The sequence below is a fragment of the Lutjanus erythropterus genome, chromosome 3 (genome assembly GCF_056507025.1).
Source record: "Lutjanus erythropterus isolate fLutEry1 chromosome 3, fLutEry1.hap2, whole genome shotgun sequence".
Classification (NCBI taxonomy): Eukaryota; Metazoa; Chordata; class Actinopteri; order Lutjaniformes; family Lutjanidae; genus Lutjanus; species Lutjanus erythropterus.
In genome coordinates this window covers 32,210,952-32,226,638 of record NC_139319.1, presented here as the reverse complement: position 1 = coordinate 32,226,638, position 15,687 = coordinate 32,210,952, and the positions used below count along the sequence as shown (strand labels likewise).

General features: G+C 40.8%; 1 long non-coding RNA gene across 1 annotated transcript; it reads left to right on the top strand.

Annotated features, from left to right (window-relative positions):
- The first annotated feature begins 1,292 nt into the window (after positions 1–1,292).
- Positions 1,293–3,216, top strand: LOC146330327 (uncharacterized). Its single transcript, XR_014769288.1, has 3 exons — positions 1,293–1,653; positions 2,623–2,768; positions 2,976–3,216. It is a non-coding gene; the product is annotated as an uncharacterized LOC146330327 (long non-coding RNA).
- Positions 3,217–15,687: the final 12,471 nt, after the last annotated feature.

Sequence of the window (15,687 nt, the reverse complement as noted above, 5' to 3'; positions counted from 1 at the left end):
ACAGATCAGGTTCCCAACCTTTTTTCCTTGGAGCCCTCTACTACTATCTAATAAAATTTGGGTTCCCCAGCCAGCATTAACGCACAAACACACCAAAAGAAATTTACCACAGAACTTGAGGTGACGCCTACTAAGTAGTCTTCTATTTTTGAATGAGGACACAAAAGTGTATCTTTTAAAACTGTTTTGCATACAGACCTTTGTATAAATTGTGATTTTACTTAAAACTTAACAGGAGACCTTTTTTGTCATAATAACTAAAAAGTTACTTTTCACAGTACAGTAATCAGTAACTCAAGTAAAATTAAGTAACTAGTAATGGTAACTAGTTACTGGTTTTCAGTAACTAGCACAACACTGGATGGTAACTTGTGCAACTGTCTTTCAGTTGGCTTCCAGAGTGGTTTTACACAGTCACTCCTCTCCTGCAAAAACAAACACAGTCCATACATACACATACATACATCCACCCCTCTCTCAGTTGTTTTACACAGACCATTGAGTTTTGAGCTCTTAGTGTCCTGTTGATGTTCCACATTGCCAGGCACTTTCTAACTTTCCATACATCCCACATGTAACCCTTGGGGTTACTTACTTGTAAGGCAGATCTGCCTTACATTCAATGCATTATTATGGCATTTTGATATTCCATTGTAGTATTCCAATAGATCCACGTTCCACGTTGTCTCGTACAGCAGCATCCCACGTCCTCTGCGTTGCTCCTCGTTAGGAGGTCCTCCTGGTGGTGTAGGCTTGTAGCATTAAGGGCCTTGCCTAAGGGCCCTCACTGTTTAGATGGTAATGCCCCGACTGGGATTCGAACCCCGGTCGTCCGTCTCACAGTCAGAAGCATTAACCACTAACCTAAACAGCTGCTACACATATGTATGTATATGAACATGTATATATGTGTCAACAAGTGCGAGCGTTGCTAGGCAACCCCAAACGGTAGCCCGATCTGACTACTGACATTTCGCCAAGCAATACTCTTCCTGCCGAGATCGTGGTATGATTTTACTGTGGTGTTATACAGTAATTAACATTTGAATAATTTGAAAGTTCAAATAAACTTGAACTATAGGCGCAGGTAAGAGGTAAGATTGTATTGTCCTCACTGGGAATCGTACCCGGGTCGTCCATGTCACAGTCGGTAACATTAACCACTAATCTATTTTTTCTGTAACCTCAGTAAAAGATTGAGTTGGAGCCCGATCCGTGTAGTCCTGACTCTTCCTCTGCGCAGGAGACACTCTCTGTGCTGCGTGTCTGTGCCGCCCACTGAAAACCTACGAGTCCGCCTCCCGGTCGCCATTTTTGTCTCCGGTAACGCTGCACAGGCAAACAGAGATGTCGAAGGCACAAGGAAAGCACAACAAGTGCTCTGTTGTTGGCTGCAGGAATGAGCACAAATGTCTGCATTTACTCCCATCATCTGACCCACAGAAGACCCAGTGGATTAATTTTTATTATTAATTTTATTTTTAAGTAAAATGTCCTCACAACGCCGGTAAAGTGTTGTGTGTGTGTGTGTGTTAACCATTTTGCTTTGGACTGCTTCTTCATCAATGGTCAATACAAAGCAGGATTCACTTCAAAACTGAAGCTCAAGGATGGATCAACACCGACTGAGACATAACTGCAGACATGGCAGCGGTAAGTTTTATCATCTTTATGTTGATTTACTGTGTATTTAGCCGCTCATCCTGCCGTTAGCATCGCGGCTAATATGTGTAGCATCTACTGTGTGCTCACACGCTGGAGTATAATATTGAGGGAGAGTCATGATAATCTGTGTGAATGTTAAGCCTCATGTGAAGCCAGTTAACTAAACAGAATAGTAAGTCGGATGCTGGTGACTGTTTTTCATGTCAGTTTTTGTGTGACTTCATGCTGCTGGGTTTGTGTTATCGGCTCTGTTGTTATGGACGCCTCCTCTCTCCTCTGTCTGGCGGTGCTGTGTAACTTAGATTAGCATCAAGCTGCTAAGTGTCTCATACCTGAAATGTGTAGCGACCTGCTGCAAAATCAAGCTGAGAAACTTGTGTTCAGACTAAATCAGGCGTTGTGATTAGCGCAGGTATGCAGTTGTGTTTATCTGTGCTTAGAATGTAAGAACCAAAATAATCAGAAAATATGTTTTATTTCTCCGGTTCAACAACTTCCTCATGAACACCACCCCCTCCTCTATTCAGTGTTTACGGTGCTTCAACACTGATGCGCTAAAGGACAACAGTACGGTAACAGTAGTCCTGCATTACATTACAAACAACACAGTTGGGGTGTAGGACATGCAGAGGGACGCGTCCATAATGACCACTGTTTTGCTTTGATATCAATACAATTCATAAAATCATGTGACTACATGGGTTATCAGTTTTTACTCACAAAAACAGCATTGTAACAACGACCAAGTCACACACATCAGCTGTTATTATAAATATATTAGGCCCATAGCAGTGTATGATTGCATATATTGTCTCAGTAGCATTTGAAAGACTTTTGGTGTTTCCATTTCTTCGAATGCTGTGCAGGTAAATGAAATTGCGGTTACTTCTAATTTGTAAAAAATATTTAGTTGTTCATTATTTTTGATTTCTTTGATTTTCTCTGCTGTACTTTCAGACTCTGCCTGGCTGCCATGTATCACAGTGAACCTGCTGACAAACCACACATCACATCTGGTGGAGACCAACTCTTCAAAGTGCACTTCCCAAAGACCATGAGAGGAGCCTGCAGAACAAAACCAGTCAAGACTGAGCCCATGTTTTGTAAGTGTTACATTCTTTTATTTGTCACTAAAATTAAGTCATGTACATGTTGTATTTACTGTATCACTGTAACAGTTGTTGTAAAGGTTTCAACAAAAAAAATAATAAAATAAAATAGAAAACTAATAACATACATAAATACACACATAAACATAATGCACTGACTTTTTTGAAGTCTAAACAAAATCTTTGTGTAATATTGCACAGGATATGTGGCCGACTTAATGGACCCCGTCTTTGAGAAAGTGTTTCTGGACCCGATGCCAGACAGGGATGAAGATCCAGAGGACATGAGTCCACAGTATGAGGAGCCAGACAAGGAGAAGGTCATCGGCAGCTGTGTGTCCTGGTTCAACTAAGAGGAGGTCTGAATCCAACATAGAGGCCCTGGGCGTCAGGAAACATGGTGCGAATCCTAAGAACCAGACAGGCTTTGACGAGGAGTGACGAGGAGCACCAGCTCACAACGCTCTGATAGGCTGATACCTGTAACGAATGAAACGTGGAAAAGATGTCCAGTTAACAGTTTAGCCTCAAAAACATCAATCTTTGATGTGTCAAAGTTTTTTTGCTGAAGATGGGGACAAGTGTTATAGGATACATGTATTATAATAAGAGCATTGGTTGATTTAAATGCTCATATAAATAAATTATGTAGTTGTGATGCCAGTGTAGTCCCTGCATTGCACTACTGAATTATTATTGCACACAGTATAATAATAACAAGCGGAGTGAGTTACAGTTAGCATTAGCTACCGAGCTAGTTACATTTTAACACTGTACCAACACACACATCGACTAAGTGTAAAGTATCAAGACACACAAAATTGTAGACTTACCATTCAGACACGTCCGGCAACATCCGCGGTGTTTGAACCTCTGCTGCGTTCAGCATAAACATAGCAGCCAGGATCGGCTGATTCAAGCCACGCCCACCTCCAGAGAGGGGCACGACTAGTCACAGCTCATTTGCATTTAAAGCTACAGGCACAGAAACAGCTCATTTTGAGAGAGGCTGAAATAGAGGGGTATAAAGACACGCTGATCTGCATGATCCGAGTGGTGTTTTATGAAACGAACTTCAAAAGCATGTTTTGAGGACCTCTGAGACTTATAAAAACTTATCAGAAAGGGGCATAATATGGGACCTTTAACATATTCAAATCTAATTCTGATAACTTTAGAGTGGACAAAGCCTTGGGGACCCCCTGTGACTTTTACCACCCCCCATAGAGGGGCCAGCCCCCAGGTCAGGAAAGAGTGGTTTAGGTGATCAACCCAGCTAGAAATTGCACATTCCCAGAAAATTCTAAGAACACCCTGCCAGTGTATAAGATGTCACCTTATAATGCTCTCAGAATGTTCCCAGACAGTAAAAATGTACACGAGTTGTGTATGGGTAGGGGAAAAGTTTTAGAAGATCATTTCTAGGTCAAGATCATTTCTAATAAACATTCCCTTTTTGGTCTCTTCACTGTATTCCAGTAACTTTTGCTTTAGATGAGAAAATCATTGCCACTCTCATGTCATTGCAGTAAGTCTAAGGCTAAACTATATATACGATCAGTCGTAAAACTGTGACTATAACTTGCTATAAATGAGGTAAAATGTGTTCATTAGCAAGCTTAAGAGGTGCTGGCAAGTGAGTTTTTGTCATGTTACTGACATTTATCGATGCTCTGTGCACTTTTATGTTTTGTAATTTTTATGCTTGCTGTTTTGATTGAGTTTGAGCTCCAAAAAGATTTCAATTCTTTGTGAAGTACCCTCCAGGTGCACTTCTTCATTTACAAGTAAAGCATATTTTGTTAGGATTTTTGTGTCTTTTTGGTAAGGCTATTTCGAACACTCAGAACAGAGTGGGCTTTTATTCTCCATGGAACATGTTGCCTTTGATTTTTAATGAATGATACAGGCAAAAACAACAACAACAAAAAACACAACCCTTTGCCACATTTACTGCCCCCATACATTGTTTACAACAAACCATAACCCCCCCCAACATCAGACCTACTGGAAGAAACCCTGAACAGAGACTTAAGATTCAAAAGTTTTGTGTGTTGAATTCAACCTTGAATACAAGAGTCATTGTGGACCTTCAAAATATAGTTATTAAGTGGACCTTGAGTTAAAATTCCTTCCTGTCAAATTCAACCTTGTTGTGACTTTACAGGTAAAATCCATGACATTGCTGAGAGTGACCTGGACACAAGAACTTTCCATTGCCACTCGTGAGTCAAAGATATCGAAAGTAACCCACAGATTAGAATCACCCAATTTTGCAGTTTCCTTCATCTCTATAAAGCTTTATAGTGTTTTCCAGCTAATTGCCTTGGTTTTTACTGGCCTGAAATTTTACTGTTTTGGTTCACTCTTGCTGCCCTCAGAGTGTCATTTTTGCTGCAGCAGCTATTTTCACCTTCAAAACTCCAAAACCCTACACTGCACACTACCTGCTCAGCACCAACATTAGGTAGCAGAGGCTGTTCAACCATGTTATGCCTTGTCCATACTGTGTGTTGTGTGGGGAAAAAAATCTGTTATGTAAGGGCCCTCTGAGGTGTCCATTGTCAGGAATTAATAGATGACTGGGAGGCCAGAACAGTCCAATGTGCAGTGGAGTCCATTAATTCTTAATAATAGACACCCCAAAGGGCATTATCCGGCTTATACTGTGCTCACTTGCCCATGTAAAAAGTTAAGATCATTAATTTATGTTTTCATGTATTTTGTAATCAAAATTGCCTGGATGGTTGTGGAAGCAAAAACCTAGGTATGGGAAAAGTATGGAAAAGAACACTGGACCAGCTCTATAACCTCTGCAGGGTGCTTGAGGGTTCATTGTAGTTTGCCCAACCAGTCCACATGTGTTTTGTGACTTGGAGAAGGCATTTGTCCCTCATGGCATTCGGGAGTATGGAGTTTGGGGCCCTCTGCTAAGGGCTGTACGATCTCTGTATGACCAGAGTAGGAGCTTGGTTCGCATTGCTGGCAATAAGTCAGACCTGTTCCCGGTGCATGTTGGACTCAGGCAGGGCTGTCCTTTGTCACCAGTTCTGTTCATTCTAAGCGCAGCCAGGGGCTGGAGGGAGTCCCGTTTGGGGACCACAAGATCTCATCTCTGCTTTCTGCGGATGATGTTGTCCTGTTGGCTCCTTTGAACCAGGACCTTCAGCATGTATTGGGGCGGTTTGCAGCCGAGTGCGAAGCGGCTAGGATAAGAATCAGCACCTCCAAGTCTGAGGCCATGGTTCTCAAATCTCAAAAAGGTGGCTTGCCCCCTCCAGGTTAGAGGAGAGTTCCTGCCTCAAGTGGGAGTTCAAGTATTTTGGGGTCTTGTTCACGAGTGAGATTGACAGACAGATCGGTGCAGCGGCAGCAGTAATGTGGTTGTTGCACCGGTCTGTTGTGAGAAAGAAGGAGCTGAGCCGAAAGACAAAGCTCTCAATTTTCCTGTCAATCTACGTTCCTACCGTCACCTATGGTCATGAACTTTGGGTCATGACCAAAAGAACGAGATCTCAGATACAAGCGGCTGAAATGCGTTTCCTCTGCAGAGTGGCGGGGCGCTCCCTTAGAGATAGGGTGAGGAGCTCTGTCACCTGGGAGGGGCTCAGAGTAGAGCCACTGCTTCTCCACGTTGAGAGGAGCCAGCTGAGGTAACTCAGGCATCTATATCAGATGCCTCCCTGAGGAGGTGTTCCAGGCATGCCCCACTGGGAGGAGGCCCCGGGGAAGACCCAGGACACGCTGGAGGGACTATGTCACTCAGCTGGCCTGGGAAAGCCTTGGGATCCTCCCAGAAGACCTGGAGGAAGTGTCCAGGGAGAGGGAAGTTTGGGCATCCCTGCTTAGACTGCTGCCCCTGCGACCTGGCCCCAGATTAGCGGAAGAATATGGATGGGTGGATGGTAATAGTTACTTTTTGCTTATTTTTTTTGCAAATTATGTACCTTGTTGGCAGCCTTGCTGTGCTCCAAGGTTGCTGATCCAGTGAACTGTTAATACCCAGAAAGCTTTTGTTGTTAGCTGTCCAGATGTTGGCAGTCTACCTCTTAGTGATGTGTGACTACAGTTACATTGTAGAACCACGGAGTGGTTGACTGCGGTCAGTCCATGGCCCAAGCAGGTCATACAAATGACTATTCTGATTAATAGGGAGTGTGTGTGAGAAAGAGGGTGCATCTCTCCAGAAGGAGAGGGAGGCTGTGTGCATTTATGCATCAAACAGCAGCATAACTTCTTTGAAAAATTAAGTCTTCTTTCCTCTTGGGAGTTTCATCTGTCCTGCCAAGTTTATAACTAGAGTCTGTAGTTTTGTTGCTTGAATGTCCCACATAGTTGTGGCAGTGACATAGTGGAAACAAAAATGAAAGCAGCCTTTCTAATCATAGGTAAATCATTTAAAAAAAAAAAAAAAACATCATACATCAGTATAACATACAGTCAAGAAATCGCCTGGAAATCTTGCCTTGCTCAATATAATTCAAGTGGTATCATAGCCTACAGGGACAGATGAAGGTGCGATTGCAGGCCTTCAAATTTGAGAAAATATGTTCAGGTGGATGGTGAGTGGATTATTTATGCAGACATGTAAACTCAGATTAATTCCAAGCCCATTTGTGCCAACCTAGGACATAAAACAAATCATGTATGCACTGAAGGACACTCTGTTGTAAAAAAGATATATACATATAGACTGATACTATGTAGCCAGTGCATTAATTTAGAACAGTAAACAGTAAAGACAGTTTCACTGGAACTACTTAGCTCTCACTCTTTTCACCAGATGAAAATGATACATGCTGTTCATACCGCTTAGCAAGATAGATGGTGGTGTCCATAAACAATCCCTTCAGAAAATTATGGTGTTTATCTGTGAATCATTTCACCCAGAACATGTTGTGATGCAGCTTTAAGGAATGTTGAGCATGTTGGAAGATGACTTTATAGTATAGACGTTACAGGTTTTTTTTCCCCACAAACTCCATGTGTACTTTACGCACAAATTCATACTGATTTTGGTGTCAAGTGTTTCCTACCACTGCATATTTTCACACAGGCACTAAGCCCACAAGGCATTAACAAGATTCACTGATAAAACCATGTTTTGATTGTGATAAATGAGTCAAAAGAGAACTATGTGAAGAGTGGTTGAAGAGCACTGAATGTGTAATCTTAAGACTCATTTATTCTAAATGTTAAACATACATATGGATACAGACTGAACCGTCTGCATTCACTTTTTTCATATTTCTGCACATTTCCTGAAAACTCACAGATACAGAGGAAAATGAGCAGAACCTCCAGTAGCTGTGGGGACAGACCCCTTTTGCATTGGCAAAATTATGTTTTTTTGTCGGTGGAGTTTAGGTGAGTTCCTACAAATGTTACAATAGTAGTAGTAGTCAGTAGTAGTCTCTCCAGGACCGCAAGTGTCACTTGAAAAAGTCAGCTTTAATCAGTGGGACCAGACTGACTGACCCGTACACACTCACTCACCATCTTTCTACACTTGTAGGTTGGACAATTGGGTTGATAAATCACTGGTTGTCTTTTGGGGGTGATTTTCTTGTAATTTCATTTTGCCAGTATGGTCTGCATGAGTGACAGTTGACACACGCAGCCACACAGTACACACCCACTGGGCCCAAGGACAAGTGAGTAAAACCCAAAGCCAGGCTATTTTCACTAACATTGTAAATTAATAATTTATTTTGACCAAACCAGAGCTGGTGTTTGTTATAAAAGTGGAAAGACTGACCCATATGTTTTTGGTGAGTTTCATTTTGTGCCTGTCTTTTGTGCTTAAACAGAGTGTGTTTTAAGGAGTTAACCAGGCAATTAAAGCTTTTCTTAGTCTGGTAACAAAGAGAAAGCTAAGTCTGAGAACATTTTCTTTCTTGGCAATTTGTGAGTTCATTCTGTTTATTTTGTCACAACTCGCACACATCTCCTAGCTTATCGTGTTTAACCATGATCGTCTTCAATTTTTTGACTGACAGTGGCAGCTGGTAAGAGATAAATTCAGTTCTGAGACACTACTACTGCAACAACACAGCAAAAGGACATTTTGCTTGGTTATGTGGGCTACTCTGAGATGAGTTGTGTTTGACTCCAGTTTTTCCTTTGTTTTGCCTCCAGGCAACATGATGATTTAACTATGATGACGGCTAAAAAAGGGTCGACAGTTCAAGCAAGACACGACTACAAGACACAAAGTTTTTAAACCATATTGGAAATAACGTTTGTCTTCAATTAGTCAGTGAAAAGAATCCTCCGTCCACGTCACGATGTGTTTAGAGGCCACACAGACCACCACTGTCTACAACACTGCCTATGCTTTTGCCTCTTTCTCAAGAGAGGTAGATAATCACAAACAACTCCCATCTTCCTTGTTAGTTGTTGTTGTTGATCCTTTTGACTCTTCTTCTTATTATTATGTTTTTTCTTATGTGTGTGTTTCTTCCTCGACTCTGAGCAGTGCCCTCTTAAAAACAGACAATTTTATATGTAAGGGGACATAAATAGCCTTTAGAACATAGCTGGAATTAATTGTAAATTATTTATTTTTCATTTATCCTTTATTTAATTAGGAATATCTCAGTGCGATACTAGATCTCTTCTTCCAGAGAGTCCTGGTCAAGACAGCAGTACATGCAGTTTTACATAAAAGACAGTATGATGAGTTAGAAAGCATACAGTACATAAAAACAGCAACAACACGAGAACAAAAAACACACCAGCCATACCAGTGAAATCCATATCACATTTCACCACAGGTCAAGGGTTGTGTAAAGTAGCAAAACATTTCCTTCAGGGCAGTTAAATATATTCAAAGACAGGACTGCTTCTGACAAAATGGTATTTTTTGTGACCCATTCCATGCCCAGGGTGTATAAAAAGAAAAAGCAGTTTTAGCAAGTTCAGAGTGCACACTGGGGACATTTAAAAACCAAAAAATGGCTTGTAGATCTAATACTGTAGTTCCTGGTATGATGGCATAAAAGGATGAATATATATGTAGGTAATTTTCCTGATAGTATCTTGACAATAAACAGCAGTGTGTGTGTTCTTCTCCTCTGGTATGGAGAAGACCATCATATCATATAAAATCATATAAAATACAATGATGAGTCGTGAGCCAGCACATGTTACAGAAACGAATGCAGCATGATATACAGAGTCCAGTTTTTTGAGTAGTGTTGAATTTGTAAAATCTAAAACTGATAAAAAGTAACTTTGCACAATTTTCAATTTTCAAAAAAAAACATTTTAATGCATTTTAGCAAAGGATGAAAAATATGAACCACTTGTAAAGTTTTCTTACAGGACACACGTAAACACCAACAGCGGTATTATGTTATTGGCCACATTGGCATTCGGAATGATTGATCACTGAGAGATGGAGGTGACAGGGAGTCGGATGCCAATTGTCGCTCCTGTGCATGTGTAACTCACCATGTCTCTGACGGTCATATATCAGCATTTTCGAAAAGCGGCATTTTCCTTTTATCACTACAAAGAAAGTGGAGGTTTTCAGATTCATGGACTCTGGAGAGTGTTTCACAAAAGATCTTTTGTAGTTTTGGAGAAGAGCTTAGTGTGGACAGAAAGGCATAACAGAAAAAAATGCCTTTCCAAATGTATTAGTGTGGACAAAGCCTTGAGGAGTGTTTGTGTGTGTGTGTGTGTGTGTGTCTCATCTCATAATTTTATACTTATTTACTTTAATATATGTGCATCTATTTTGCATGCAGTAGGTACACAGTGGTTTTGTTTGGTTGGCTGTTTTTAATGTCACCTGTGTTTTTCTTTTCACTCGGTGTTCCCTACCTGAAAAGGTTTTTGTCTGAGTGACGGTATTTGTCTGAATGTGTGTGTGTGTGAGAGAGAGAGTGTGTGCGTGCGAGTCTGTGTGTGGCCTGCTTCCCTTCAGTTGCCCATGCACCTACGTAATTAGTGTGTTCTTGGTAATGTAGTCTAATGGCTTCACAGGAACACTCTGAAATGCTGATGAACATCTGTTTGGCAGAAAACTCTGTCTCTGCCTCTGACAGAAACACACACTTCACGCTGTATGCCGTCCAATCAACGCTGTGTGTGTGACTATTTGAATCTATGTAAATGATGTAAATGTTATGTACTGTACCTGAAAGAATGTATCCAGCCAAAGAAAAAACTTAGAACCCTGCAATTACAGAAACAACTTTGCATAACGTTCTGCTTCACACAGAGGCAAAAATTTGCATTTTAGACAGTTCTGTGGCTCAGACACACACAAAGGACAGAAACTCTTCCAGTTGTTTGTCTCCACAGTGAATATGAAAAGACTTCTACACTCTAACCCTAACTTTAATCTTTGAGTTTTAGAAACTCAAAATTCCTTTTAACACCACTATTTTTTTTTAACATGCAATTAACGCATGTTCTGCTATATTGGCCTGACCCATAGTTTAAATCAGAAGCGAGCTTCCCTGTCACCCAGCAACGTAAACAGGCTTTTCTATTTAGGCAATTGGCTCAACACAAAGAAATACAAGTATAGGAGAGAGTTCTGATCGAGCTGCAGCTCCACCTGAAACCAGGTAAAAGTAAAAATAAGGCTGAGCCACAGCAGAGAGAGAGGGAGAGTGTGTGAATATGGACAGATGTTTCAACTTGATATAAAAACTTTTTATGATAATCATAATATTACTGTACACTTCTGTGGTGCGTGATTTTTTACTCCAAGTCCAATTTGTGTACTTTTAAATACTTAATTACTTCATGCTGATTGATTGCAACAGGGAGGGAGGAGAAATGAGCTGCAGAGAGGAGGGAGGGAGAGGAGCGAGTGTATGAAGTATTGACTGATATAAAAACTTTATTGATGATGAATCCTGATGTTACTGTGCAGTTCTGTGGTTTAAACACTACAGATTAAAATATCTGTCTCTGTGAAGTCCAAACTGATGCTTGTCTCCTCCACAAAACGTGCACTGTATTATTGTAAGTCATGATGAAGAGTCCAGACTCTGTCTCTCCTCTTTGTCTCCTCGGTTTGTGTCGGTGTGCAGTTTGCTGTCTTCTGTGGTCTAAAACATCCTCACTGATGTAAACTGTCAGAGTGACATTGATGTAAATGATCCTGCTATCTTAATACAAAAACATGAATATCGCGCATCGTTTTGTCATTATATAGACTGAGCTGAATAAAGCTGAAGATTTTTCTCCTCAGAGGACAATATGTTATTAAAGAAATAAACTATTACTAACAATAATACTAAATAAATAAATAACAGCATATAAATAGTAACCTTTTCCTAAAATACTGCTGGTTCTGTTGTGATGAAATTTTAAATCTGAAGCCTGCAGTTCCACAGAAAGGTCTATTTAAACACTTGAAAAATATCCATTTAAGGTACATTTTAAACAAATGAAAAATGTGTGATTGATTTGCAATTAATCACAAATAACTACAGACAGTTATGCAATTAACTGTGATTAAATATTTCAATGAGTTGACAGCACTAATTTCAAAAATTGGTCACAGTGGGCTGTGAACCTGATTTGTCATTATTTGCATGCCTGAAAATTAAATGGTTTTAACTGAAAATATTAAGGTATTAATTTTTCAGGATGTCTGGTCACCCTATCTACAACGTCTCTGTCCCTTTTTGGTGCACATACAAACAAACCAACCCGCTGAATTTATAACAGGTCAGTGACAACGTAGAGTATCATTTCGATGAGAGCAGGTGGCTTGTTAGTGTGTGTGTGTTTCGATGTGTATGTGTGTTCTTGTTAGGGCTGTACAGTTTGCTGCCCCTACCAAGGTCACAATGTCTCAGTGCACTCTGGGAGAAAACGCAGGCCTGTATGTTTGTGTGTGTGTGTGTGTGTGTGTGTGTGTGTGTGTGTGTGTGTGTGTGTGTGTGTGTGTGTGTGTGCATCCTCGCCAGCTGGCAGAGACCCAACCTGCTATCAGTGTCACACCCTTCTCCTGGAGACAGATCTACTGACTAGTTAAGAAGGTAAGCAGAGAATCTGACTCCTTCTCTCCTCCTCCTCCTCCACCTCCTCTCAGTCCTGCCTCCATCACTCTCTCTTCTTGTCCTCCTGTCATCCTCTCAAATGTCAGAGGGAAATGAGAGCGAAAAGTGTGTGTGCGCATTTGGATTCTGGCGCGATCAGCCGTCGTCATGTCTAAAATCCAATCCAGTCTTCAGAGGCACAAAAACATACATTTACTGTGACGCTGCGAGACTGACACTCATTTATTTTCCTTACTTAGTCTCAGACTGCAGGGTGGACAGATGAAGGGATGGTGGGATGGAGCGATGAAGGCGAAGAGAGGTGCCAAGAGAGGGAACCATGTGACGATGGCAGTTCAAACAAGCTGCCTAATTGGGCACAAGAGGCCTCACAAGTTTGGTGGCGGAACACTTCAAAAACACTTTTTTAATATAAACATATCCAGGAAAGGCGCATAACTGGGCGTGGATAATTACACACACACACACACACACACTTATAAATGCAAAGCAGAGACAGGGATATGATGGAGTCATAAACTTGGACATCATGAATTCTGTCAGACACACACAAATCAGCACACACAGGACTATTAACAAAGTTACAAAGCAGGAAGATGGAGGGTTTGTGTATTCCAATGACACGTGTAAACTTCCTCACACACACACACACACACACACACACACACAAGCTTAATATAATAGGAGCCCCTCAGATCTCAAAGCAGTTGCATTATTTAACAGCAGGACTAGGATAGCCTCCAGTGTATGTGTGTGTGTGTGTGTGTGTGTGTCTGCGTGTCTGTGCGTGTGTGTCTGTGCGTGTGTGTGTGTGTGTGTGTGTGTGACTCTCCTTTTCCAGCTATAAATACACCTGGATCTGAGAATCCCCTTGTTCTCTCCCTGTTTTCCTCTGTCAGTCTCCTCTCCTCTCTGTCTCTTTCCATCTGCACTGGAACTGTTGTACTTTGCAGTGATTTATCTAGTATTTGAAATATTTCCCCACTTCCATCTAAATGGTACCTGGCATGAAAGCAGAATTCTGTATTATATGATATTACAGGGAGGGAAAAGCAACATGTAACCTGCTGTTTTTATTCAAAACCTGCCATCAAGGTGAAATGTATAGTTTTCTCACAGAAGGAAATGTGGGATTTCACCTCAGCTTCCTGACAAAATTAATTATTGAGTGAAATTCATTGTTATGTCAGCAGTGCCAAAGATCACATGTCTCTAAGAAACAATAATGTCATGGACGCAGGCTACAAACCGAACTGTCACACCTCAAGTGTGATTATCACCGCCACAGTGTTACAGCCAGTGAATACAGGCAGCACAGAAATGACTCAAATGCAGACAAAAGCAGGCAGACCAGTGTTAATGTTGACAGCAAATTTTGATTTAGATTTAGTCATAGGCTTTTGACCAAAATGCCATTTTGTTCTGTTTGGTCATCTGATTTCTTTAGTGGTCGTCCACACCAAGAACTATAGCTATAAAATATAATATAATATATAATAATATAAATATAAAATAATCATTCAGAAATCATTTTAACTCCACCTGGACTCCACCATCCACTTGAAGTAGAATGATTTTTAAAACAATATAGTAATAGTTCTTTGGTGTTAACGGGCCTTTAGTCGACTAAATATCAAAATTTAGATTTCAAGATTTTAATTGTATTTTAATCGTTGCAATCTTTAGTGGAATAAACTGTAACATAATGCATTATTTACATACTCCTGGAGCAAATACCTAATTAACCTGGTAATAACATTAACATTTCATAAACTACATTTCTATTCCTTTCTCTCAACGTATGTATGACATTAAGCAAACTGCTTTTCATCAAACGTGCTTTCTTCTTTTGTTATATATTTGTTTCATACATATGTGGGAAAATTTCTAATCTATGGGTCAAATGTAAAGATATGATGTATCACAGACCTGGCTGCCACAATGGGCATGTAATTATTCTATGAATAGTTCCAAAACTACAGGACATTTCCACTAAAACATTACTCCAGAAACTCACTTTTTGCCTGGGGCATTATACTCACTGTTATGTTCCCTAAATCTTCAGTGCGATTGTTTATTTTTAATTAGCAATTCTTATCTGACACAGAGCCACCGTAGTTTAGGAGTGCCTTGTAGCTAGTGCTAGTGGTCCTACGCTTTTAAGCTATTAAACGCACCAAGACAAGACCCCAAAATAACAGTAGCTTAATATAATGTTGATGGCTACACTGTATTGACAGGTTGAAAGTGGCGAGTTGAAAATATTCAGTGAAAAAGCGAGGACCAGGCGGAGCAAAAGGGCAAAGCCACTGCTCACTTCAAGGAGCTCTGGAGGAGAGAGCCGGGGCAGGTCCAGAGCTTTTGGAGGAATAAATACCCTGAGTCATATCGGATTCTGATCTGTTGTATTTTAATTCATGAAAGCACACAGACGTACAGAGAGGAGAGGGAAAAAGAAGAGAGACTGGATGGAAATAATCAGAGTCAGGTCAGTCAGGCTGAACTGCACACTGTGCTGAAAATTATTCGTCAGCATAATTAACACTGAAGCAGACAGGATCAGTTCAGTGATTTCTTTAGAAAAAATGAGGTCCAAAGGCTTACAGAACTATGAGGCAGGCAAAGGTCAGCGCCAGGAAGGCAGTCCCAACATGCTAACAAATCCAGAGGGGCAAAGCAGGCAGGTCAGAATCCAAGCAGGTAAAAACAGGAACAGATCAAATACAAATACAGATGGCTGGAGCTCATAGGCACAAGGCACATGGCAACTTTGACAAACTGGCAAAGGAACAATGGATCTGTCTGGAATACCTATAAATGGCTCATAAAAGGGTGGAGTACGGTGGTGAGATGGGCGGGGAAGCTCAGGTGAGGGGAATGAG